This window comes from Bidens hawaiensis, unplaced genomic scaffold (assembly GCF_021521415.1).
Source record: "Bidens hawaiensis isolate Kalapana, Puna unplaced genomic scaffold, B.hawaiensis_p1.1 tig00007902_1, whole genome shotgun sequence".
Taxonomy (NCBI): Eukaryota; Viridiplantae; Streptophyta; class Magnoliopsida; order Asterales; family Asteraceae; genus Bidens; species Bidens hawaiensis.
The window spans coordinates 332,006-357,502 of record NW_027491550.1 but is presented as its reverse complement, the minus strand read 5'-3'; the positions used below and the strand labels follow the sequence as shown (position 1 = coordinate 357,502).

Sequence of the window (25,497 nt, the reverse complement as noted above, 5' to 3'; positions counted from 1 at the left end):
GCTAGTGGAAGATAAAGAAAGGGGGATGAGAGCAGATGGCAAGCCATGGATGGTAATGAAGTATAAACCGATTCGATGCATTAAGGAGGTTCCAATGAAGATTATGCCTCAAGATGTGTTGAAGAATCTTAAATGGTGGTATGTTGATTGCCAGACTGCTGAAGCCGTGATGGAAGACGAAGACGAACAAGAAGTGCTGAGGGTGTATGATCCGATGCATCTTGTTAACTTATCGAAAGCTGATCTGCAAGTGTTGAATGAAAAGAAGATATTCTATATTCCTGCTTGGAAAGACGAAGCAAGGAAGTATCAGCGAGTAGTCACGGTATGTGTTAGAGAAGGAGTTCATGCGTGAAGATTACAAGACAAGAGCTTAAAGATCAAGATATGAAGCTACTGCCAAGGGGGAGTCTGTTGGTGCATAAATGTCAGTAGTTCATAGTCTAGTGTCTGTAATCGAGTCTGTAATGTTATTTATGTTTTTGTTTAAGCGAAGTTGTTAACAAGTTCGCCTAGGCGAACTTGTTGAACAAGCGAAGTTATGGACAACTTCGCCTGAACATATCAGGCGAAGTTGTCGTGTATTTATATATAGGTTACGGATTGTTTTGTGTTGGTGAATCGAGTTGATAGTTGTTAGCAGTTTTGGTTAACGAGTTTGTTCGGTAACGTGAGTCTGTAATAGTGATATCGTATCACGTGTTCGGTTATCAATATAACGTGTTCGTTTATCGTATCGTGTTTGTTTGATTTGTTTTCTACACTCGTAACGATCTACGCAGGGATTCCGCACCTGAGTAGACCGCGATATCTCGTGTGATCCGTCCAGGGACCCTACAGATTCTAACCAAAATAAGTGGTTTCCGACATTATTCCAACCAAAATTAGTGGTTTCCATTGAGATTCCATCAAAAACTAGTAGTTTCTGGTGAGATTTAAGCCAATTTCCGGCCAAAATGTGTTTATATATGTATAAAACTGAAAATTACATATAAAAATGTGTACATGTATATTTAAAATTGAAAATTATACATTTAAATCCAATCTGACTCTGGTTAATCTCGATTAATCCCGAATAAATCGCTAGTCCCCACCCTACCACCCGACTAGCGTTTTTTTACAACCACACAAGTGATCACTTGTATTTTTTAATAAGAACTATAGCATTATCATATATTTAAATTAAAAAGAGTAAAAGTCTTAATTTTATCGTGTAATTTGTTTAAAAGAAAAATTAGTAAATAAAGAAAATGTTATGACCGTTTAAAAGTTATAGTGGGAAGTTTGTTTGTAAAAGAAATTAAAAAGATTTATATTGCTAAAGACGAGGGGATAAAAGTATAAAAATTATTTAAATTATTAAAAGTTGAGTAAAGACATCTGGGCAAAAGTTTAAATAGTAATTGAAAACCACTAGTTAATGGACTAGAATGTACAAAAGACAATTTTACAATTTAAAACGTTTTTATTAGTTAAAGGGACATCAAAACTTCTAAGACTCTTAATATAAAAAAATTATTAAAATACATATCTCAAAGCTTTATCTACTATTATAATAAACAAAAGTCTATTTGTGCTATTTAGCACCTAATTCACTATATTTGTTCTACTTGACAAGTTTTTGTTCAATCATTAAAACTTTATTTTCTTTATTTTTATTTAAATAAAATGATAATCAAAATTGGTAAATGGTTTCGTACCTACCATTTCTTTAAATATGTCTCTCCTATTATGAATTAATTGTTTAGTAATTAATAATAATAACAATAATAACAACTAACAATAATGGTGTAGTATTGTAAGGTAATATTTTTGTAATTTTTAAAACTCAAGGAATGGAAGTATCTCTACCGGACACGAGTCACATGAGTGCATATTATTCTTCCATGAATCATCGTCATTATTTGTAAGGTCCCCGTTACCGGTGCCTCACATCTGACGTTGGATTTACTTATAAACACAGTTATGAATATCAGAGTTAATTAAAACTTTCGCGGAATAATAAAGATAGTCAACCATTCATTACAAATATTCATAACTTGTCTCTTTTAAACATAGATAAAACATAGTATCAAAACATCATGACAAATCCTCATATGCCAGCCTCTTCAATCTTGTCATGTGTCCTACTCAAACCAGGTGTCTCAATCTGTTAACCTGCGTGCATATTAAAAGTCAGCTACGCTGAGTGAGTTCTAGTTAATCAGACGACATACAATACATCCACATACATACATATGCACCCGAAGGTACATACTTCATACTTACTTACATATTTACATACATAAGTTCTTTCATTCTTTCTTTCATACTTACATACATACTTTCATTCACACATATATACGTTTTAAAGAGCATTCCGTCCTATAGCCTTCGCCGATATTATTAGGGTCGGTTCCCTACGTTCGCCAATATTATTATGGTCGGTTCCCTACCTTCGCCGACATTATTAGGGTCGGTTCCCTACATTCGCCGACATTATTAGGGTCGGTTCCCTATATTTAGTACATTGTACCATACATGTCTTTACATACCTTTCTTAATATTACGTGTAATATCCAAAGATCATTCACGTACCATCATCATAACATACATACATCATTTATATATCATATATATATATAGTCATATCTTTGACTATCACCTGGCAGCACATGCAATATCCGAATATAGTTCATGTACTATCATCATAACATACATACATCTTTCACTTATCATATATACACATCAATCATGCCTTTAACTATCACTTGACGGTACATGCAATATCCGAAGATCGTTCGTGCATCGTCAAACAATCATCATACATAAATCATGCAAGGCATACACTTACCACTTAAGGTAAGTGTATTAACTATCACATCGAGTATGCACAAAGCCCCGAAAACATAACAAGGAAGTGGGGCTAGAAACTCACCTAAACGCGGTTACGTTCACCATTTATGGTTATTCCTTTCTTGAGTTGTGCACGACTAACTGTATAACAATTACACGTATCAGTTTAACTATCACTACCCATTTCGCGTTTATAGTGTAATTATTAACCTCAACGAACGGGGGGTCCGGGGGCAGCGCCCCTTGCTGCGGGGTTCTAGGGGCAGAAGCCCATAGCGGGGTCCAACGGGCAGAGCCCCTGGCTGGGGTTAAGCTGCCAGGTCAGTTTGGAAAAATTTTATTTTCATTAACTGTCTTAACACATTTTTCATTAGGATTTTGAATCATTAATTAATTTGCTAACTAAAAAGTTCAAGGGCTTCTTTGTAATTAAATCATTCTTTTTCTAAGTCCGGGGACCGTTATGTCATTTTGTTAAACTTCTAGTCGTTACACTGCTCTTAACGAACTGGGTTATCATAACGAACTGGTCCTTGTAACGAATTGGACCTTATAACGAACTAGTCCATTGACAAACCAGTCCATATAACGAACCAGTCCATGTAACGAATTGGACTTTCTAATTCGTTATCTCTTTAACGAATGGTCATAGCGAATTGGGAGCTAGTTCGTTATTTCATCCTTAACGAACTTGAACACGAACTAAGTCTAGTTCGTTAGACTTCCTTTAACGAATCATCAAACGAATCACCCTTAGTTCGTTAACTCTCCGTTAACGAATTAGCTCGTACCCGCCGCCTTTCCGGCGCCGTCGCCGGAAAAACGCGGTTTCACCGGAAAACAAGATCTCGCTCGTTTTCCACCGTTTTTCACCGTTTTTCGTCCCGTTCGATCCAGATCTGAGCTAGGGTGACCCCTAAGCTCATCTTAGGTTCGGTTTATACCCGATTCCACCCGGATCTCGTGACTTTAACGGTTTAACGGTGTCGGCTCGTCGTTTCGTGATTAAATCTAACGTGTTTGAGTTCATACAACATCATACTATCATTACCTTGAATCGGGATCGGTTTTCTATCTTGGTTTGGCTAGAGAAATTAGAGAGAGAGCTTAAGTGTGTGTTTTGGTGGTGTATGGAATATGTGTGAAATGAATGATTAAATGGGTAATTATGACTTATATAATTATGGATCATGGTCTTAAGCCCTTGGTCTTTTTCTTCTTTCCTTCTTAATCCAAGTCCATAACTCATATCCATTTAACCCAACACTAGCCCGACTCACAATAACTCATGTTTTCATTTTATTAACCGAAACGTGAAAACAGGATGTTACATTATTATTTAAAAAACAAGATTAAAAGACTTGGCTTAAAGAATCAGTGTTTTGTTTTTGTCATTTCAATATTACAATAATCTTTATAATTAATCATAATAAATATACAAGTGTCGAGTTCATAACTAATTTGAAGTATGAAATTGTGATAATCACATAAACACTAATCATGCATTAAAAATATAATCACATGTAGTGAAAGAGAGTATATATGTCTATATTTGTGTCATTTTGCAAGTTTTTATTTTCAATCGTTAAAACCTCTTTTCTTTAAAAAAATAATCAAAATTGTTAAATGGGTACCCTGTAACCAGCCCTTTATTCTAAAAAAAATAATATTAATTTCTATATAATTTATAACGCACATGTTAAATTTTCGCGTCTCCCTAAACCATATCTAACATAATTGACTTTCTCCCTAAATGATGTCATACACAAAAAATTACAGTTTGAAATCTTATCTATAGAATTAAAAATCAGTCACATAATCTCAAGCTATTCCATCTATTAATTTTCAGTTTTCTAAGTTATGTCGATTTATCGGTAAATACTTTCATGATTTCTCCAAAATTCTATAACAAACCTCTAAGGTTTACGATTTGTTTGCGTGTTTGATTTTGGTTGAATTTATGAAAATCTAGGTTAACGTCCTAAATTTTTTACAATACTATTGAATTTGTTAAATAGTATTTTTCTAATTTCTATCACTATATATGTGTTTTTATTGATGATTATGTTACATTTGCTTGTATCAATGGATTTTTGAACCCATAGGGTTCCCATGTAATTTTCAAATTGAGGAAAAAGTTTATGAGACTTTACAAACTTAATAAATTTGATTAAATGTTACGCTTATGACAAATTTTAAGAACCGGTAATGATACATTTGTAGAACACGTCTACTTTGTTGATATAATTAATGAACCGTGTAATAATTTGTCTTTTTTATATCATAAATGAAACAGTGTTACAGATCTATGTATTACTTCTTATTTGTGTAACTAACTTATCTGCAAAGTTAACATACATTATTTATTGCAAAGAGTTTATAAGTAAAATAAATATATGTATTCATTTCTGGATAATCATATGTATTTCATAGTTTAGGATGAGCAACTTTTTTGTTAAAATTATATTGGGTTGTCCATTTATCATAATCATCTGATAATATTTTTGGTAGTTTCTCATATTTTGTTTGTAAATCAAATATAAATAATTTAATGTTACTAGCATAAGCAGATACACCTCTGCAAACTTTTTCAATAGGACCCAGCTTTTTTAGGGTTGTGATGTATCCCGAAAGACTTTATATGAAAAACATGCTGATACATTTGTTTTTTATGAATCAAAATATTTGATTAATGAGATTCTTTTCTAATATAATACAAGTGTTACTAGCTACACATGCACAATCATATGTGAAGAATTTTTTTATTTTTTTTTTTTGATAACTTTATTATGATTTTTTTTCTTTTGTAATTTATTTGACTTTATAGATCCTTATACTCATTTATTAAAATCAAAATATTATCTATCCAACCTGTGTATCACATTGGATACTAACCTAGTAATATAGATATATAGTTTTGTAGCTTAGATGTCATTAAGACTTCGAATTTTATAGTCTCAAGTTAGAAATCTGACTCAAAAGAGTTTTCACACGGTAGTAACGTTTCTTCTTGATAATGTATATGAATGAGTCAGACCTAAAACGTTAGATTAGTATAGATGGTTGGTATTCCATCTTAGAATAAATCACTCAGTTATTAATTAATAAGAATAGTTTCAAAAACATTTTAAAATTAGGGCATCAATACTCCAGCCTACAATTTAATTTTAAAGTAGTATTGATTTATGTTTTTTTCAATTTAATTTTTCGTTTTCAAATAATTTGTGCGTACCTAAATGTGCCTTTGATACCCTTTGTAAATTTATGGGGCTAGCTCCATTAACATTAAAAAAAAAGAGAGGTCAACTTGAAAAGAATAAAGATCCTCCGTACGCCGCTTTCATAAAATTAACATAGAAACAAGAGGCAATGGCGAGCACTACGTTGGTGTCACAACATGCACCCAATAATTTTATTTTTTCCTTCGCAATTAAGATTCTCTTTATAAAAGGCTAGCTGATGATGTGTTCCTTTTTGGAAATTGATTCTTTTAACTTGGTATTTTACTATAAAATCAACAATTATTAACTTTTGTATAATCATGCCACATGTTATATTTTTTATTCATGAACTTATTCCTACTATTCATAAATCTTATACATTTTTATAAATAAAATAAATATATTAATAAGTTCACTGAACAATTGATGTTAAAGGTTTATGCCAGGAATCTTTTTTTCTTTTATCAAGAATTGGCAACAACACGTTATTTTGTTGTGCTGGTTGTGCAATCTTGAACCATTAAATTTAACATTTAACGTGACAATTCACTACTAGAAAACAAGTCATTTTTCTACAAATTTCCTATAATAAGTAGTTCTAACAGATTTCCAACAAAAAAAAATAAAAAAGCTCCAACGTTACTACAATATTATCTAATAAACATTAATGTTAAGTCAAAATTTAGTTTTTGTTGGAAGTTTACAACCATATGTTTTTGTTGGAAGTTTTTCCAACGTAATTTTTTTTGTTGGAAAACTGTTAAAAACTGGATTTTCCAACAAATTTCCTACGAATTCAGTTGTAGAAAAACTCAAAACATCTATTTTTCTAGTAGTGATTTATAGATATTAACATTATTATGCCATACATCGATTAATAACTATAAAAGTAACTTATGTACTTGGATATTTAGTTTACTACATGAATTATGCCTATATTTCTCACTGAAAGTTTTTTCGGATTTTCTTTAGGTTTTTGTGAAGCCACTCTAGATTCTCAAGATCTTTTTCTCCTACTTTAAACTTACTTTTCCTCAACACGTTTGATATTCGCTTTAAGTTGGTTAAAAGTTGTAAAGTCGAGATGATTATATTAAGACTTACTCAAATGTTGGTTAAGTTATTGTTGAGTTTAATCTCTTATTAGCTACAATTGTGGTGTTTGATCCTCAATATAAGTTCTCATATGTTGAGTTTAGCTATGAAAAGCTTCATGGCAAAAATTAACCTCAACTTCAAATGGTTAAGGACATACTTTTTGATCTTTCTGATAAATATATGACATCTTCAAACAAATAATCAGCTCGACTTCATGTGGTGTTAGTACTGAGATGAACCCTCGATCGGCAAGTTATCGATAAAGGTGAAGACACTAGTAAGACTATTCTCAAGGTTTAAAATCCAAAACTTTGATATGTATCATGTATGGGGGATTTATTTGTCGTAAAGGTAGTCTTTATATATAGGTTTTTGTTTACTTTTTTATTGAACTCATTTTAAGTTCATATTCATCATCAATTTTATTTCTCGATTCCTATGCAGTAACGTCACATGATGACCGGCCTAGAGGTAACACAAGACATAATGATCGCTTTGAACATGGAGAAAGATAATATCAAAGCTGGTAATTTGAATAGGGTCTGGCTAGGTGAAAATATATATATATTGAGGCATTTGATAGAAAAAAATTGAAGATTTTAATTACTTTCTTAATAACCTGAGTATCTAATCTTTTGATTTGGAAAACTGTAATACATGTTACAGATTTGTTGGGTTTGAGTTTAATTTGCACTTCGTAGTTTGTGAATTGTGACTTTGATTTTAATATTCATATGGTTGGTCATAAACTTATAGTAACTTTACCTTTTTGCCTTAGTTAAACCATAAGATTGTCATCTACTCATCAAATATACACTCGTGGTCGGTCACCCATTAAACAAGTGAAGAGGTAGGTCCCAGCAGAGCCCAGTTGGACCCGCAAGACTCACCTTGAACAGGGACGTCTGCGCAACGACCAACTGCTTCCGCAGGACCCACCATGCTCAGAGAAAACCTTACGCGCAGTACGCCAGCTGTACCCGCAGGGAAAGCCTCCCAATGGTGAAGTACCCCGCTTGTTCCCGCAATTGTGGATACATGCCATCAGGGAAGGCTACCCGCACTGACAGCAAGGCTACACGCACAAGGCACTAACTTGCTACTTCAGTAGTCACATGAAGGAATGAGCTAGGCGGGAATACTCCCGCCTAAATGAGCCAGTCCGTATGCTTCTGGAAGATCTTTTGTACTATACCTACTAAGGTATGGGCAAAACAGACTATCTGACCAGAACAGCCCATGAACCAATCACAGGGTGATAGCTCACCGACAACAGTACGAGGAGGAGCACCCTCTAGTACTGTTTCACTATAGCCGCTGCCTACTCACCAACCCTTACTAGGGGACGTGCGCAGCCTACAGTTGGTGGAACAGTGCATAGCCGGCAGTAAAGGAACAGTGTACAGCCGACCTTGTTACTGTCGGCCGTAGTCTATCCACCAACCAGCATGGCCTGTGTGTAGTCCACTGTTGGTAGAACAGGAATACTATTCAGCCGGCTGTACCTTCTAGGAAACCTACCTTCGGCTATAAATACTCCAACACCTTGGAATGGTAAGGACATCATCTGATATCTCATCTTATCTTATCTAGCAATCTCTTAATATATACTTATATTCAGAGCAATCTAGTCTGATTCTCACGCCGGAGGGTGGTCACAAGGAGGAACCCCCCCCCTTCTCAGTGACGAGCTTGCGGTGTCTGTTTTGCAGGTCACCTGAAGAACAACCTTCTCTGCTGGACCTCATACTCGTGGGAAACATTACTTAACCCCCAGATTATCCGTAATCTGCCCTGGGTCACTTAGTGTTTCTTCATTGGCGCCATCCGTGCATAAAAGCTAGAACTAATTCTTAGTTTTTTCAAAATTTCTGAAGAAATGGTTAACGTTACTCCGGTCCCAAGGCCAGTAAGTGACCAAGAAACCCCGGTGACCACAACCCCAGCAACTGGGAACACCGGCGGTTATACAAATTTTACGAACACTACCCCGGTTACCCAAGCCGGGACAAGTGCAGTAAACAATATTTCACTGGGGTTCATTGATGCCCAGTTGGAGAAACGGACGAGGGTCCCTCGCCAAACACTAGATCAAGTTAAGGCGTGGGCCGAAGCACGTCAGAAAGAGTTCCAAGCTGAGTTGGATGAACGCTTGCGTTCACTTCAACAGGCTGACGAATTCGACAGTACTCACCAACATCTCAACATGAACAGTGAGTGCGAGTACTCAGACGACGAGCGGGAAGAATCCGATACCGACGCAAACCCTCGCCATAAGGCAAAAGGGAAGCGTAAGGAAACGGACTTCCAACCGACAAGGGATTTTGGAGAAACCTTTAAACCAACGAACGCGGGGAGAAACCCCCGTGACTTCTCCAAAACCTTTAGACCAACTGCTGCAAATGCAGGAAAGTCTAAGTTTGCAAGGGACATTGCGGAAGCAATCGCCCCGAGAAGTGCCAAACAAATGTCCAAAATCGGCACTTATGATGGTCTATCCGACCCAGACGACCACTTGAACAGATTCATTGCGGGGGCAACCGTCAGTAACTGGACGGAACCCACGTGGTGTTATATGTTCCAGATGACTCTGGTTGGAGCGGCCAGGGCATGGTTCGATCGTTTACCGGTCCACCACATCTATGATTGGGCGGACTTTCAGAACAAGTTCAGCCAACACTTCAGCCAACAGAGGAAATATACTGAAGAACAGTGGACGATCCTCAACTGCGTCAGAGAGGAGGATGAATCTATACTAGACTTCATCACTCGCTTCAACTCCAAAAAGCTGAGTCTGGGCAACATAAGTGAAGATCTTGTTCGCGCCGCTTTCATCCAGGGCGCCGAATACCCAGAGCTTATCCGCACATTGACGGGTAAGGACGGCATGCCATCCACATGGGATGCCATCATGACGGCGGCCAGGCGCTTTGCCGAGACGGAGAAGCAACTGGGAAGGGATCTTCCCCAGAGTACACACCTCTACACGCAAAGGACTAGAGAAAACAATGTTCGGATCGCCCGGCAGAACAAAAAGAGGAAGCTAGGTACTTGGCAGTCAAGGGTAAACTTTGACACCTCATCCAGCTCTCACCCTCTTGTTGGCGGAAGAGATAACACACACCCTTCAAGCCGAAAACACCGGTGGACGCCACTCACCAAAAGCGTCACGGAGATATTTGCCACCGAAAAACTACCATGGCCAAAAGCTCCAATGATCCGGCAGCGACCTAATGCGGATCAAAGCAAATCCTGTGACTTCCACGGGACAAAAGGTCATAGTACGGAGGAGTGTACATCCTTGAAGGATATTGTTGAAACATTCGTCAAGGATGGAAGACTTGCACACCTTGTGGCGTCAATCAAGAAGGGAGGAAGGAATGATAACCGGTACAGAGGCAACGGACGAAAGCCCGTTGACATCAGCATCAACATGGTTCATGGCAACATCAGAGGAAGAAAAAGGCGAGCGACAGAACCATGCGCGTGGAAGGAAGCTGAGGTGCGCTTCCCGCGAGTGCCAGGAGGACCCAGCAAAGAAGGCCCTATCGTCATCAAAAGCCAGCTGGGGCACTACATCACTTCTCGCACTCTTGCTGACAACGGCGCCTCGTCAACGGTGATGTACAGGCAGTTCTTCGACAAGCTAGATGACGAAGACAAGGAACGCCTGGAAACGATCTACGCCTCGATGGAAGGGTTCGACGGCAGCACAAACACCCCCCTGGGTATCTATCTTTCCCCGTCACTCTTACGGATGGGAATCACTCACGCACAGAAGACGTGGATTTTGTCGTGATGAGGAAGCCACACCACACATACGACATTCTCTTCGGAAGAGACGGGATGGCAAGATTCAACGCCGTGGTATCTTCAGTCCACGGCATGATGGGATGGCCAACAGCTGAGGGTGTAGCGATGATCACCGGCATTCCCCAGGTATGCATCGCATCTGTCTCATCTAAACCCAAACCAAAGATGGCTAAACCAACCATCACCGAACCGGAAAGATGGGCCTTCAACGGCAAATACCCTGACCAGGCCGTTTCCATTGGCCCAACAGTTGTTGATCCCACACGCACCTTACTCAAACGCTTATTACAGAAAAACGCTGACATCTTCGCGTGGACACCAGCTGACATGACTGGTGTACCCCGAAGTAAGGCAGAGCATAAGCTCAAGTGCGATCCGGCTGTTACGCCAGTCGTACAAAAGCGCAGAGTAATGGGGCCAGAACAAACTAACGCGTGTAGAACCCAAGTCAAGGAACTCCTTGACGCAGGCATCGTACGCGTTAGCAGATATCAAACATGGGTTGCAAATCCCGTTATGGTACCGAAGAATAACAAACAATGGCGCATGTGCATAGATTTCAAGGACTTGAACAAAGCATGCCCCAAAGATTGTTATCCGTTACCCGAAATTGATCTTAAGGTGGATTCGTTAGCACCGTTTCGCCTTAAATGCTTCCTGGATGCATATAAGGGGTACCATCAAATCCACATGGCCGTTGATGATCAGGACAAAACCGCTTTTCGGACGCCCGATGGCACATTTTGTTACCAAATGATGCCATTCGGACTTAAGAATGCCGGGTCCACATACCAACGCCTGATGGACAACCAGTTTCATGCCCAAATTGGGAGGAACTTGGAAGTCTACATGGATGACTTGGTCATCAAAAGCCCTGACGCAGAAGCGGAAGCAGCTTTTCAGGAGATTCGGTCACGCTTGATCGAACTCCCAACGCTCACAGCACCAAAAGCGGGAGAGGAGTTAATCCTATACCTTTCCGCAACAGATAGAGCAACCGGGGCAGTCCTGCTAGTAGAGCGAAAAGGCATCCAGATGCCAATCTATTATGTCAGCCGTATCCTAACAGACGTAGAAACCCGGTACTCTACCCTCGAAAAATTAGTCTTAGCACTTATACACGCTTCACGCAGGTTAAGACGATATTTCCAGGGCCACCCAATCACCATTCTCTCCAACTTCAAACTTGCAAACGTTCTACGCAAACCCGAGTTATCGGGACGCCTAGCCAAATGGGCAATTGAGTTGGGGGAATACGCGATAAAGTATAAGCCAAGACCAGCCATAAAAGTCCAGGTTTTGGCCGACTTTATTGCGGAAGTGCCTGCATCGCGGGAAAAAGAATGCCAGGAAGAGGCTCAACCCTCTCCAGCACAGGACATCAATGATGTCTGGCGACTCTACACTGATGGAGCAGCCAGTAACGAGGGTTCAGGCGCTGGGCTAAAACTAACCAACCCAACAGGCCAAGAATACACTTACGCTATTCGACTGGATTTTCCAAGTACGAATAACGAAGCCGAGTATGAAGCATTCTTGGCCGGGCTGAGAATTGCCCGTAAGATGGGAGTGAAACACTTGGAAGCCCACGTGGATTCCATGTTAGTAGCCAATCAAATCAACGGGACGTACACGGCCGTGAACGACACAATGGCCCTGTACCTCGCACAAGCAAAAACCCTTATGCGCGATTTTAACGATTGCAAAGTCATACACGTCAAGCGTAGTGAAAACAAATCTGCGGATGCGTTAAGCAAGCTTGCATCATTGGCCTTCACCCACTTGGGAAAGGACATCCGCATTGAACTCCTTGAGGCACCTTCGGTCCCGCACAAGGAAATTTGTGTCATCCAAACTGGCACAGAAACGTGGATGACACCAATAATAAAATACCTTGCGGCAGGTACACTACCAGAGTCAAAAACACAGGCAAGAAAACTACGCTGTAAAGCACTGAATTATCAACTCATCGATGACATCCTTTACAGACGTAACTTTCTTGGCCCACTCTTAAGATGCGTGGACAACCAAGATGCTGACTACCTCCTAAGGGAAGTACACGAAGGTATCTGTGGAGTACACGCAGGTCCACGCGCTGTTGGAGCTAAGCTAAATAACACGGGATACTTTTGGCCGGGAATGCATACGGATGCGCTGGCATACATCAGAAAATGCAGGTCTTGTCAGCTCTACGCACCCAACACGCACCGCCCGAAGAATGAACTTGTTCCAGTCACCTCTTCATGGCCATTTCAGAAGTGGGCCATCAATGTGACAGGCCCATTTCCTACAGCAGCAGGAAATGTTTAGTTCCTAGTGGTAGCCATCGACTACTTCACCAAGTGGATAGAAGCAAAACCCTTAGCCCAAACAACCGCGAAACATATCAAAAAATTTATTTGGGAATTTATTATTTGTCGTTTTGGACTTCCACAGAATTTGCTGAGCGATAACGGCACCAACTTTGCTGACAAGAAGCTACAAAAGTGGCTGGAAGAACTTCAAATCACCCACACTTTTACCTCAGTGGCGCACCCGCAGGGTAATGGTGAGGTAGAAAGAGCAAATAAGAGCATCGTTGAAGGCATAAAGAAAAGACTCTTGGAACACAGGTCCGGCTGGGTGGACGAGCTTCCGCACGTCCTTTGGGCAAACAGAACGCTGAAAAAGGCCAGTACGGGAGAAACCCCGTTCAGTCTCACTTATGGCACTGAAGCCATGGTCCCGGTCGAAATTGGTTTACCCTCACCAAGGGTCTTGATTCAACCAGAAGACAATGATGCGGAAAGACGGTTAGACCTTATGCTAACCGAGGAACGCAGAGACTTAGCCGCAGTGCGTGAAGAGAACTACAAGCGACAAATGCAAAAGTACTACAACACGCGGGTAAAACTCTGCAACTTCAATGTAGGAGACTACATACTGCGTAACAACGAGGCTTCGAACCAACAACGCCCAGGAAAACTGGCCCCGGTCTGGGAAGGGCCATACATTATCAAAGAAGTTCTGGGAAAGGGCGCGTACCGGCTCGAAAGGCTCGATGGCACTCCCATCCCAAGAACATGGAATGGAGCTCAATTACGCAAATGTTATATGTAGATCAATTCCAAACTTGTAAAGAAAAGGCCTAGAGCCACTTCTAATGGAAATGATTCTCCTTTCACAACGTGTTGATAGCCTTACCTTTATACTTATGAACTTCCCACACTGATGTGCCGGTATTCACCGCATAAATATGGGAAGAAGTAAGTCGTTACGTGTGGAAGGCGGCAAAACCCGCATAAACACAAAACGGTAAAAATTTCAAAAGTTTTAAGGAAAACCTACACGCAGGTCAGATGTAAGTAAAGTTTAGCCATCCTAAGTGCAAGTGACGGTCTTACCCACACAATCACGAACAAGGAGGCAAAACTTCAACCTATTATCTACCACGTTCAAAGGTTAACTTATTCTGAACACTTAGAAAATTTCAAAGGAAAAGATGAGGAAAACTTCCACGCAGGTCAGATATAAGTAAAGTTAAGCCATCCTACTAAGTGTAAGTGACGGTCATACCCGCACAATCATGAAAGAGGAAGCGAAACAAACTTATAATTTGCCACGTTAAAAAGTTAACTTATCTAAGTACTAAAGAAATTGCTAAGTTAAATCAAAACATGCGTAAAATAAACAAGGAAAGGAATTAACACAATCTTTATTCCATCAGAATTCAAATATTACAAAGATTGCTGGGTGCATACCCGCATACAAAAGAAGCTATACAAAAAAACAAAAATCTACGCTAATGGTGGAAAGGGATCTTCAGGATCATGCTTCAGGACCACTTCCACTAGGACCCGCACCATCAGTAGAGCGTGGCGGTTCAAGGAAAGCTTTAAGAATAGCTAGCCCATCATCAGCAGCAGCGACTTCGTTTACCTTCTCCACCACCGGATGCAGGAAGGCGGCATACTGATTCACTGCTTGGTCATAAACAGCTTCAGTATCCACATCATACAAAGGGAAGTTGGAAGGCGGGATGCCTTTCTCAACAAACCCTAGACCAAGCAGGAAGCCGGCCTTTTCCCCATCCTCATGAGAAGCGTTGAGGGCTGTGCTCATAGCATCGTCATAAGACGTCTCTGTGAAGACCCGATGCACAACCTACAAAAAAGAAAAAAAATACAAGTATCAAAACCTTTTCTATTTACAAAGAAAAGCGTAAAGACATTATGAAGTTAAACTTACCTGAGACAACGCTTCTCGAAGAAGCCATTCCTTGGCAACCAGAGCTTCTTGGAGGGCGGCTTGAGCTTGGTTACGGGCGCGTTCGGCTTTACTTTGGTTGAGGTTGGCAAGCAACACTTCTTTAGCCGCAGCCTCTTCGACGCCCTTTAGCTTCCGCTCAGTCTGGTCAAGCACCCCCCTCTGGTTCAGGATCTCTTGAAGCTTCTTCGCGTCTTCCATCGCCAAGGCATCGTGAGCCTGTTGGAGCGCCTCTAGTTTAGCTTTAAGTTCCTCATTCTCGAGGCGTAGAGGCTCAGCAACAGCTTCAGCCTTGGTGGCCCTTTCAGTTGCGTTCCTAGCAGTTTCCTTAGCCAGCCGAAGCTGTTCGTTAACAGCTTGGGCAGCCTTGGAACGGGCCTCGAGACGGGCCTGAACTTCAACTTCAAGGGCCTTGAACGCCTTCTCTTTCTCCGCAGCAGCCGCGGAGAGCCTCCTATTCTCCTCCCGGACAGCCCGCGCCTGAGCTACTTCTTGGATTCGAGCTGCTTTTAACTTGTCGTTTTCACGACAAAGCAGCTCGACGCGCGGCTGCATCCGGGCCAGGAGAACCCTCCTGGTAGCTAGCCATTGGTTAGCCTACCCTCCTGGTAGCTAGCCATGGCTTCCCCCAACGCACCACTGGGAGCTGCGTGACGAGCCCACTCCACGCATTCCACAGGTGTGCGAAGGGTTGTTCCTCGGCGGATGTTCCATCGTGGAACATACACTTCATTGGAATCCGACACTGCAAATAACAAGAAGCAGTTAGGAATAGATGATATATAAAAAAAAAAGAGGAGACCAAAAGAACCCTACGCACCTGTAGGGTCAATAACAGGCCGATAGCCGCCAAACCCATCACCTGAACCCAAGGGAAATCCGTCCAAGAGGTCAGGTAGATGGGAAGGAGGCAGAGGTTGGCGAGAAGCCCCATGCATACCTGAAGGATCGGCCGTCGTTGCCGATGACGGAGGAGGCATGGTGAAGGCCGCCGCGGTCGCCGCTGCGGAGTCCGCAGCAAAAGTAACCGCCGGCTCAGTGAAAGATGCGGTAAATATGGCACTGACAGCCGGCGGTGATGTCATCACAGCTGGAACAGTTGGCTCAACGGAGTGAGCAACTGAACCAGCGGAAGCAGGCGCAGGCGCAGCCGCCTGGGTCGTCGCCTCAGGTAGGCTGACCAAGCCTACCGTCATGGGTCCGGAGGTACTCCTCCCCGCTTCACCCTGGAATGCGGTAGCATCCACGCCTGCACAAAGAAGAAAAGTATTAATGATGGAATGCTATGAAGTTAAAAATAAATTTTGTACTTACGGGTTTTCTTGAGCCTGAAAGTGCGGACAGGCGGGGATGAACCCGATGGAGCCGGCCTCTTCACGCCGCTCACCGTTGTCTCCCTGGGCTCTCCGGAGGTGACAGTCGTTGCAGCCTCCGGAGCAGTGGTCTTATCACCACCGGGGTTCCCCGCCACCTCCTCGCTCTCGGTCTCGGAATCAGACCGAGGCACCGGATCGGTAGTGGAGGCCTTCGCCTTTCCCTTCCCGCCGGCAGCCTTCTTCTTCCGCACCAACGGAGGACCATCTGCGGATTCCTCATCAGAACACAGGATTAGAGGAATTCCAGCAGAGGTTTCAACATTGAGGGGTCGAGGGTTGAATAACGCCTTACCTGGCCGCCTGGCGCTCAGGATCTCGTGGCCTGGCGGGTAGACCTCCACGAACCGATCCGCCGTCTGTGCAAGGATGGGCAAATCGTTCTCATCTAGAGCACGAGTACCCATCCGAGCGGGACTATCAGCCTCCCGCGGATACAGGAGCGACTGCAAGTCGTTCCCCTCTGAAATAAAAGACAACAGTTAGAAGACAAACATATATAAACAAAGAAGACAGATCGTACCGTAAGGGACATAATTCAAACCGTATTCAAGGACGATCAGGATCTTTTGCGCATCCGCATCCTTCCACACCCGGCTCATCCCGAGCATCACCATCCCGGACTCCGCAAAGCGGTAAACCGGAGATTGGACTTGGGATATCTTCGAGAACCATTCCGCCTCCTGGTAGTTGGAGGCGTGAAGGCTGGGGAGTGCTTGCCCATTCTTGAACTTCATGGCAAGGGGGATGGCGCGAGCGGAGATGAAAAAGAACTCCCGCTTCCATGAACGAAGACTGCGCTTGGTTGCGCAAATCTTCAAACCCTTGATCCGGGTTATCAGAGTATACCACCCTTGGATGCACCTCCAAGAGTAGAAGGTCATCAGGCGGTCGACGAAGGGCTCAACGCCCAGAATCCGGCACACCCACTCGAAGTGGCGAATCTTCGCGATCGCCATCGGGTGCACCTCGGTCAGGTGCACACCGTGCCTCTCCAGGACACGGTACACAAACTTTGTCAATGGGAACCTAAGATTCCCATAGACAAAGAATGCAGCATATACCCCGATCTTGCCTCTGGGGGCATCATACACCGTCTGATGAGGCTCAGGAAACTCAGGCTCGAGACACTCGAGCATGAACTTCCTGATGATGTACTGATATAGATCGACAGGCAGAGCACACTGGCACTCGCCAGCAGTACTCTTGTCATCCTTGTCGGACGTGGATGACGGGTGTTCAACGTACACCCCAGCCTCCTGGACTGTAGCCTCAAGATCATGAATAGAAGACATCTTGCAGGTGTGAAAAAGAGAACGATTTCAAGAGAAGGCTCGGCTGAAAAGGTGAGTATTCGCCGGAAATCGTTTTGAAGATGAAGAGAAAAGTGAAAGTGTGGATTACAAAGGACCCTCTCCCCCTTTATATACTAATCGCAATTAATGCGATGAATTTAATGCGGAAGAGAGAGAAATCACAGGTGCAATGAAACTATGACACGTGGCAAAAAGCAAGCTGGCAACAGCTGTTGAAAAGACGCGTGCCAGTAATTTCGCGGCCACGCGCCCGAAAATTTGCGCCCACGCGCCTGAAAAGGCGCCTGGAATGACCATATACTGTCACGTCGCCATAACTTCCAGCACGTCCTGACACTGTCAGAAGAAACCGTCGGACGACGTTTCAATAGTTTGGACTGTTCTTATCCTTTCACCAACTCTTCGAATTTCAAAATTTCAAAAAGATTCAAAAGCGGGAAAATACCCCTTACCTTGGCAACCAAGTAACTATAAGACAGATGCGAGTAAAGTGTTAAGGCAAAACCCTTCACATACTTAGCACCCGCAGGGAATTGACGCCAGGAATACCTTGGAAGTAAAGTAACCGTAAGACGAGTGCGGGTACAGTGTCAAGGCAAAACCCTTCACATACTTAGCACTCTGCAGGGAATTCAAACCAAGAAGGATCTTCTGGGCCATGCTTGCGGAAACGGGAATAACATCCCCGCATGACGGGAACGTCGAGAACTATATTGTTTGAAACTCCAAGATGGAATTGGTGGTTTTAGCATAATTGATCACTATGTTGAAAACTACCAAAACCCCATGGAGAATCCACACAAGTGGGACTCAACGCTCCTGACTTGTGAGGAGGTTACAGACCTACCCGCTTCATACCCAAAGATCAAGCAGAAAAGTCGGGAATTTCTGCGTGACATCAGGAAAACCGCGGGAAGAATCCACACGGAAAACCTTAAAACTAAAAACCCTTTTCAAAACCCCTTGCTAGTCCAAAGTTCACCTCACTTATTAATAATTCATGAGAAGAACATTGGACTGGGGGGACTTGAAGAGGTAGGTCCCAGCAGAGCCCAGTTGGACCCGCAAGACTCACCTTGAACAGGGACGTCTGCGCAACGACCAACTGCTTCCGCAGGACCCACCATGCTCAGAGAAAACCTTACGCGCAGTACGCCAGCTGTACCGGCAGGGAAAGCCTCCCAATGGTGAAGTACCCCGCTTGTTCCCGCAATTGTGGATACAAGCCATCAGGGAAGGCTACCCGCACTGACAGCAAGGCTACACGCACAAGGCACTAACTTGCTACTTCAGTAGTCACATGAAGGAATGAGCAAGGCGGGAATACTCCCGCCTAAATGAGCCAGTCCGTATGCTTCTGGAAGATCTTTTGTACTATACCTACTAAGGTATGGGCAAAACAGACGATCTGACCAGAACAACCCATGAACCAATCACATGGTGACAGCTCACCGACAACAGTACGAGGAGGAGCACCCTCTAGTACTGTTTCACTATTAGCCGCTGCCTACTCACCAACCCTTACTAGGGGACGTGCGCAGCCTACAATTGGTGGAACAGTGCATAGCCGGCAGTAAAGGAACAGTGTACAGCCGACCTTGTTACTGTCGGCCGTAGTCTATCCACCAACCAGCATGGCCTGTGTGTAGTCCACTGTTGGTAGAACAGGAATACAATTCAGCCGGCTGTACCTTCTAGGAAACCTACCTTCGGCTATAAATACTCCAACACCTTGGAATGGTAAGGACATCATCTGATATCTCATCTTATCTTATCTAGCAATCTCTTAATATATACTTATATTCAGAGCAATCTAGTCTGATTCTCACGTCGGAGGGTGGTCACAAGAAGGAACCCCCCCCCCCCTTCTCAGTGACGAGCTTACGGTGTCTGTTTTGCAGGTCACCTGAAGAACAACCTTCTCTGCTGGACCTCATCCTCGTGGGAAACATTACTTAACCCCCAGATTATCCGTAATCTGCCCTGGGTCACTTAGTGTTTCTTCAACAAGTTACCATTAATCCGTTCCCAACTCAACAACTCGTTTCGGTCGTTTAGGGACCGACATTCTTTTGCAAATGAAAATATCCGGTGGCTTAAGAAGAAGTGGGAGCGACCAGAGAGCTTTTAGATGTTTCGTTTATATATATTTAAGATATAAAATTATGTCGGTTACATTGGGTATATAATCGGGTAAATGAGTTAATATTATCGGGTATTTTAGAAAATCCCAAACACGCGAAAAACTTCAAAACTAATCTCAAACCCGTCCCAATTGTGTCGGGTTTCGGGTACTCACATCGGCTTCTAGTTTTATTGTCATCCTTACAAATTATGACTAAGTAAGTCCATTTAAAAACTTAATTGTTTAAACAAAAAAAAAAACCTTTTTTATTTAAGATCTAAATTTTTTTCCTCTTTCCGCCCAAAATATTTTAACTATTCTCGAACACGGCCTTATATACTTTCACTCGTTTTTTTTATAAACTGGATGTGCCTCAATGGTAGAGCACTCACTTTACTAGTGAGATGTAGGGGTTCAAACATCACTATCACCAATTTATATGAGAGATATAAGGGATAACCCTGGCTTGTCAGGGGTTCAAGTCATGATCTCACCCAGTTTTACCGGATCCTCGCTGTCGTGCCATTTGGCGGGTGTGGGGTCGGGTTTTATCCGGGGAATCCCTCAATAGGTGGACCGCTAGGGGCTCCGTCCGTCCAGACTCGTGGCTGACTCGAGCAACCTTTAGCCAATGGGGGCCGCGTACGGAGTACCTGACGTCACTTAGTTGGTCGTTAAAAAAAATACTTTCACTCGTTTTAGCTATTGGTATTTTTCAGTACGATGACGATTTCACCCAATAAACATGACTCACTTGCAATCAGTGTAAACTAGTAGTTGACCCGTCCGGTGGACGGGAATATCAACTTAGAAATGTGATTACATTAATTAATTTAGTAACAAATTATAATTGTATTGCTTCAACATGATGCACAATGCTTACCTTTTTTTAGAATTTAAAATCAAATTATTTCGATGAAGGCAATAGGCGCAAGCATTGTGGATGAAAACGTAATAAAGGTTATAAGTAACGTTCGTGTTGCATGTAAGCTTTGTTTTAGGTATTAATGGTATTTTGTAAAACAAATAATGCATCCCTCATATCATGTTTAAACCTTAATATATAATATAGATATGAAACAATTATTATAGAAATTTATAAAATCTTGAATTGAAAAGCAAACCCAAATTATAGCATGCTAACAAACGGTATATGTTCCCTTATTTTGTGGGAGATCATGGGTTATATGTAAAATGGGGTTAGTGGGTGTTAGGAACAACAAAAAGATTTATTATTTGAATGTTGCACACTTGCACATATAAATCTATAACCGCATAACATGTGATTAATTTTGATATAATAAACAATTGGGGTTAACATTTATCAATCTACATAAAAATAAATAAATAACACACACCAAAAAGTGCAACAATACAACTCATATGTTAACAATAAAATTAAAATGCAAGAGTCACATAATTCACCATGTTAATGAAAACGATACATAGTTTAAACGACACTAAAAAACAAAACAAACAAAAAAAAGAAAAGAAAAACAAAGCATGCGAAACAACTGACACGAGAACATAAGTGCAGATACATCATGATATTACTAAAAAAAAGTAAGCGACGCCATCTTCAGTCAAGATCAACTCGATTGTCAACCCAACCATACTTGGTCCTTTTAGTAGGCACACGACCCTCTTCAGACTCATCTTCAGAGCTAACAATCGCTATAACATCCTCCCATTTCCATTTATCAAGTGCCTTGTAGCGTTTGTTGATTCTGTTAGCCTTGACAACCTAAGACAAAATATATTAATCAACTATTAAATAATTTCAGCAAACACAACTATCAAATAGGTACCTCCTTGTTAAATTTGAGGTCAACGTCCTTTTTGCAACACACAACAATACAAAGGGATATTATCCAAGGAGTCCAACTCGTTGGAAAAAGAATATGTTTCTTGTAATTTATATAATAGAAAATATGTTAGCAGTTGATTTTGGTAGCCTAACTAACAAATAAGCTAATTATATTATAACCTTTTGAAGAAGGGACGGTTCAATTTCAACCTTGACAACTTGCTGCAGCTAAAACCACAAAACAAAACAGTTAGAAAATCCTTGTAAAACCAACATTAACAATTACATTTTACATCCTAACAATTAACGAAACCAAAAAAACATCAACGTACATGTGGGTACTGTTTGGGAGCTTCAACGGAAATTTCCTGTATTCAAACACATTGCTAGGTTAGCAAACTTCATGTCACAAATGTATATTATTGTAATAGCAAAATAACAAAAACAAACCGAAATAAGTTAAACATGCATACCTTCACGGGAATGTCATCAACAATGTTATCGGTTTCAAGAATAGACAAAAACTACAAGTAAAAAGGGATAAATGATTAGACGATTAGATCCTACAAACTTAGAAAAAAAGAAATTAATTGGCGTACCTCCTCGTCATAGAGAGTTGTGTGATGATTATATTCTTTATCCATGATAAGATTCACTTAACAACAAAATAAAAAATCCATTTATGGTATCTAGAATTCAATATATAGAGTCATAGTCACTACCATAGTAGTTAAAACTCCACTTCCCAACTTTGTAGGAGATAGTGGACATGTTGTGTGAGAAGAACCGTTGAAAATCAAAACTAAAACTTTAATATGGTTGCATGCATAACGAAAGCTTATAATTTTATATAACTATGTTAAGTAGTGGGTGGTTACCCATGTAAATGAGTTAGTGTGGTAGTTAGTATGTGATGAAAGATAACCGTTTTTAATCCATCCTTATCGAACGGCCTATATTCAATCTTGGATCTTATCGGACGGCCAGCATTAGTTTCCACTCTTAGTAACCTATTATTATAATTAGAGCATAACTGTGTCCCAATTAAAAAGCAATTTAAAATCCAAAAATCAAAAGGCGGAAGAACAAATTCCCTCCAAATGATAATCCACCAGAGCCACCAAAATCGGCTTTTCGCTCTTCCACCAACAACTTACGTATCAAATGGAATGGAATGGAATGAATTCAAACACCACTCAATCGAACCTACTCTCATTTCAGTCGAATCATATATGCTTTCACGATTCCTCCTATTCCTATATTATTATATATATTATGGACACCTTCCATTCACACATGCTGTAAGCTGTAATCGTCCTTCATTCATTTCTCTCAGATTCATTCATCCACCACCACAATTAGCTACCAAACTTCTTCAAGGACGTCCTAATTAATTAAACAAACCTACAGGTAATTTTCTTTCTATTATCTCTATTCTCTATTCATCAGATTTACGATTAATGTAGATTGATTCTAATTGCTCGATGAATTGGATATGGTTAATGATTATTATCGTTTATGTGCTCATATATATAGTTACGACGGTCATATATTAGCTAGGTATTTGAACGTATATATATGGTAACTGAACAGTGATTGTATGTAGGAATTAGGGCTTAAATCGATAAATAATTATGCTATTTTCATATAATGATGTCACATAACTCGGACATATTCGCTTTTCTTGTTTTCATAAAGTATATAGAGTGATTGAACCAATTTAAAAAGGGATGATATATATAAATACCATTTTATGATGTTTTCATAGGTTTATACGACCCGTATAAATATTGTGTGTCTACCATATGCACAGAGAAACCAGATTTCTGGCTTTTTGCAGCCTATATGACTCGTATAAGCTTATAGTACCACCAACATACTCATCACTAACCAACCACCATCACTTGAACAACATTGTTGACCACCGTCACCACCGCTGACACCCACCACATGAACATTACCATCACTTGAGCACTACCAACTGACACCGACGGTGGTTCTAGGTGAATACGATACCAGAATCAAGAACACGAAAGAGAAAATCTTATTAAGTGATTGAACTTAACAGAATACAAGAAGATGAACAAAACAAAATTACTTATCTAATCTGACTTAATCCCTCTTTTATACAGGACAAATAAACGATAAAACTAACTAGTTACAACTTGGTCCCTAATATTTGGAATTATATCAGAATAGCCCTTTGACCTCTAACAATCTCCCCTCTAATTCCAAATTTACCCTTTATGCTCTGCAACTCCAATCATAAGCCTCATTTCTGCAAATTTCAACTTTGGAAGTGCTTTTGTCAATATGTCTGCAAGCTGCATCTCCTCTAACAAATTTAACTATAATTTTACCATCTTCAATACATTCTCTAATAAAATGGTACCTAGTGTTGATATGTTTAGATCTTCCATGAAAAACAGGGTTTTTCATCAATGCAATTGCAGACTTATTATCAATAAACAAGACCACTGCTTCTTGCCTTTTACCTGTTATTTCTTCAATTAACCCTTGCAACTACAAAGCTTGACAAGCTGCTGATGCTGCAACCATGAACTCGGCCTCACATGACGATAAAGCAACAGTTTGTTGCTTTTGTGAACTCCAAGAAATTAATGAACCATTATAGTAAAATACATTCCCTGAAGTACTCTTTCCATCATCATTGTCAGTCAAATGATTACTGTAACTATACCCAATAAGATCTCCTTCTTGTGTTCTTTTGTACATAACACCATAATGAAGAGTACCTTTTATGTATCTAACCAAATGCTTAACAGCCTTTAAATGATCTTCTTTAGGACATTGCATAAACCTGCTAAGATATCCTACTGCAAAGCTCAAATCTGGTCTGGTATTTGTCAAATACCTCAACGAACCCACGATTTTTCTATAAGAGGTTGTATCAACATCTTCACCTCCTTCGGTCTTGTATAACTTTAAGCCATGTTCCATTGGAGTCTTTGTTTCATTACTATCTTCCAAACCAGCCAACTTTACAATCTTTGATGCATATGCAGATTGTTTAACCAAAATTCCTTCTTTCTTTTGAGCCACTTCTATACCCAAATAGTAACACAACAGACCAAGATCTGTCATTTCAAACTTGTTTTTCATTTGCTGTTTAAAACTTTCAACATCTTACAAACTACTTCCGGTTACTAGTAAATCATCTACATACACTCCAACTATTAAGAGTGAATTACCTTTAGACTTAACATACACTGCTTGCTCATGTTGACACCTTTTGAATCCCAATTCTTTCAATACAGCATCAAGTTTGATGTTCCATGCTCTAGGTGCTTGTCTCTAGCCATACAAAGCCTTCGACAGTTTAAACACCTTATGCTCCAACCCTTTCCTTTCATATCCTTCTGGTTGTTTAACATAGACCCTTTCCTTTAACTCCCCATGTAGAAAGGCTGCTTTCACATCCATGTGATAAACATCCCAATCCATTTTAGCTGACATAGCCAATATCAGTCTAATTGTTTCAATCCTTGCTACGGGAGCAAAAGCTTCTTCAAAATCTATCCCCAACTGTTGCACGTACCCTTTAGCAACCAATCTGGCCTTGTACTTAGTAACCCTTCCAAAAGCATCCTTCTTAATCTTATATACCCATTTTAATCCTATTGGATTACACTCCAATGGCGGT

General features: G+C 40.8%; 1 pseudogene; it reads right to left on the bottom strand.

Moving 5' to 3' along the window:
- Nucleotides 1-24,356: 24,356 nt before the first annotated feature.
- LOC143636373 (secreted RxLR effector protein 161 pseudogene) lies at nt 24,357-24,956 on the bottom strand (annotated as a pseudogene).
- Nucleotides 24,957-25,497: the final 541 nt, after the last annotated feature.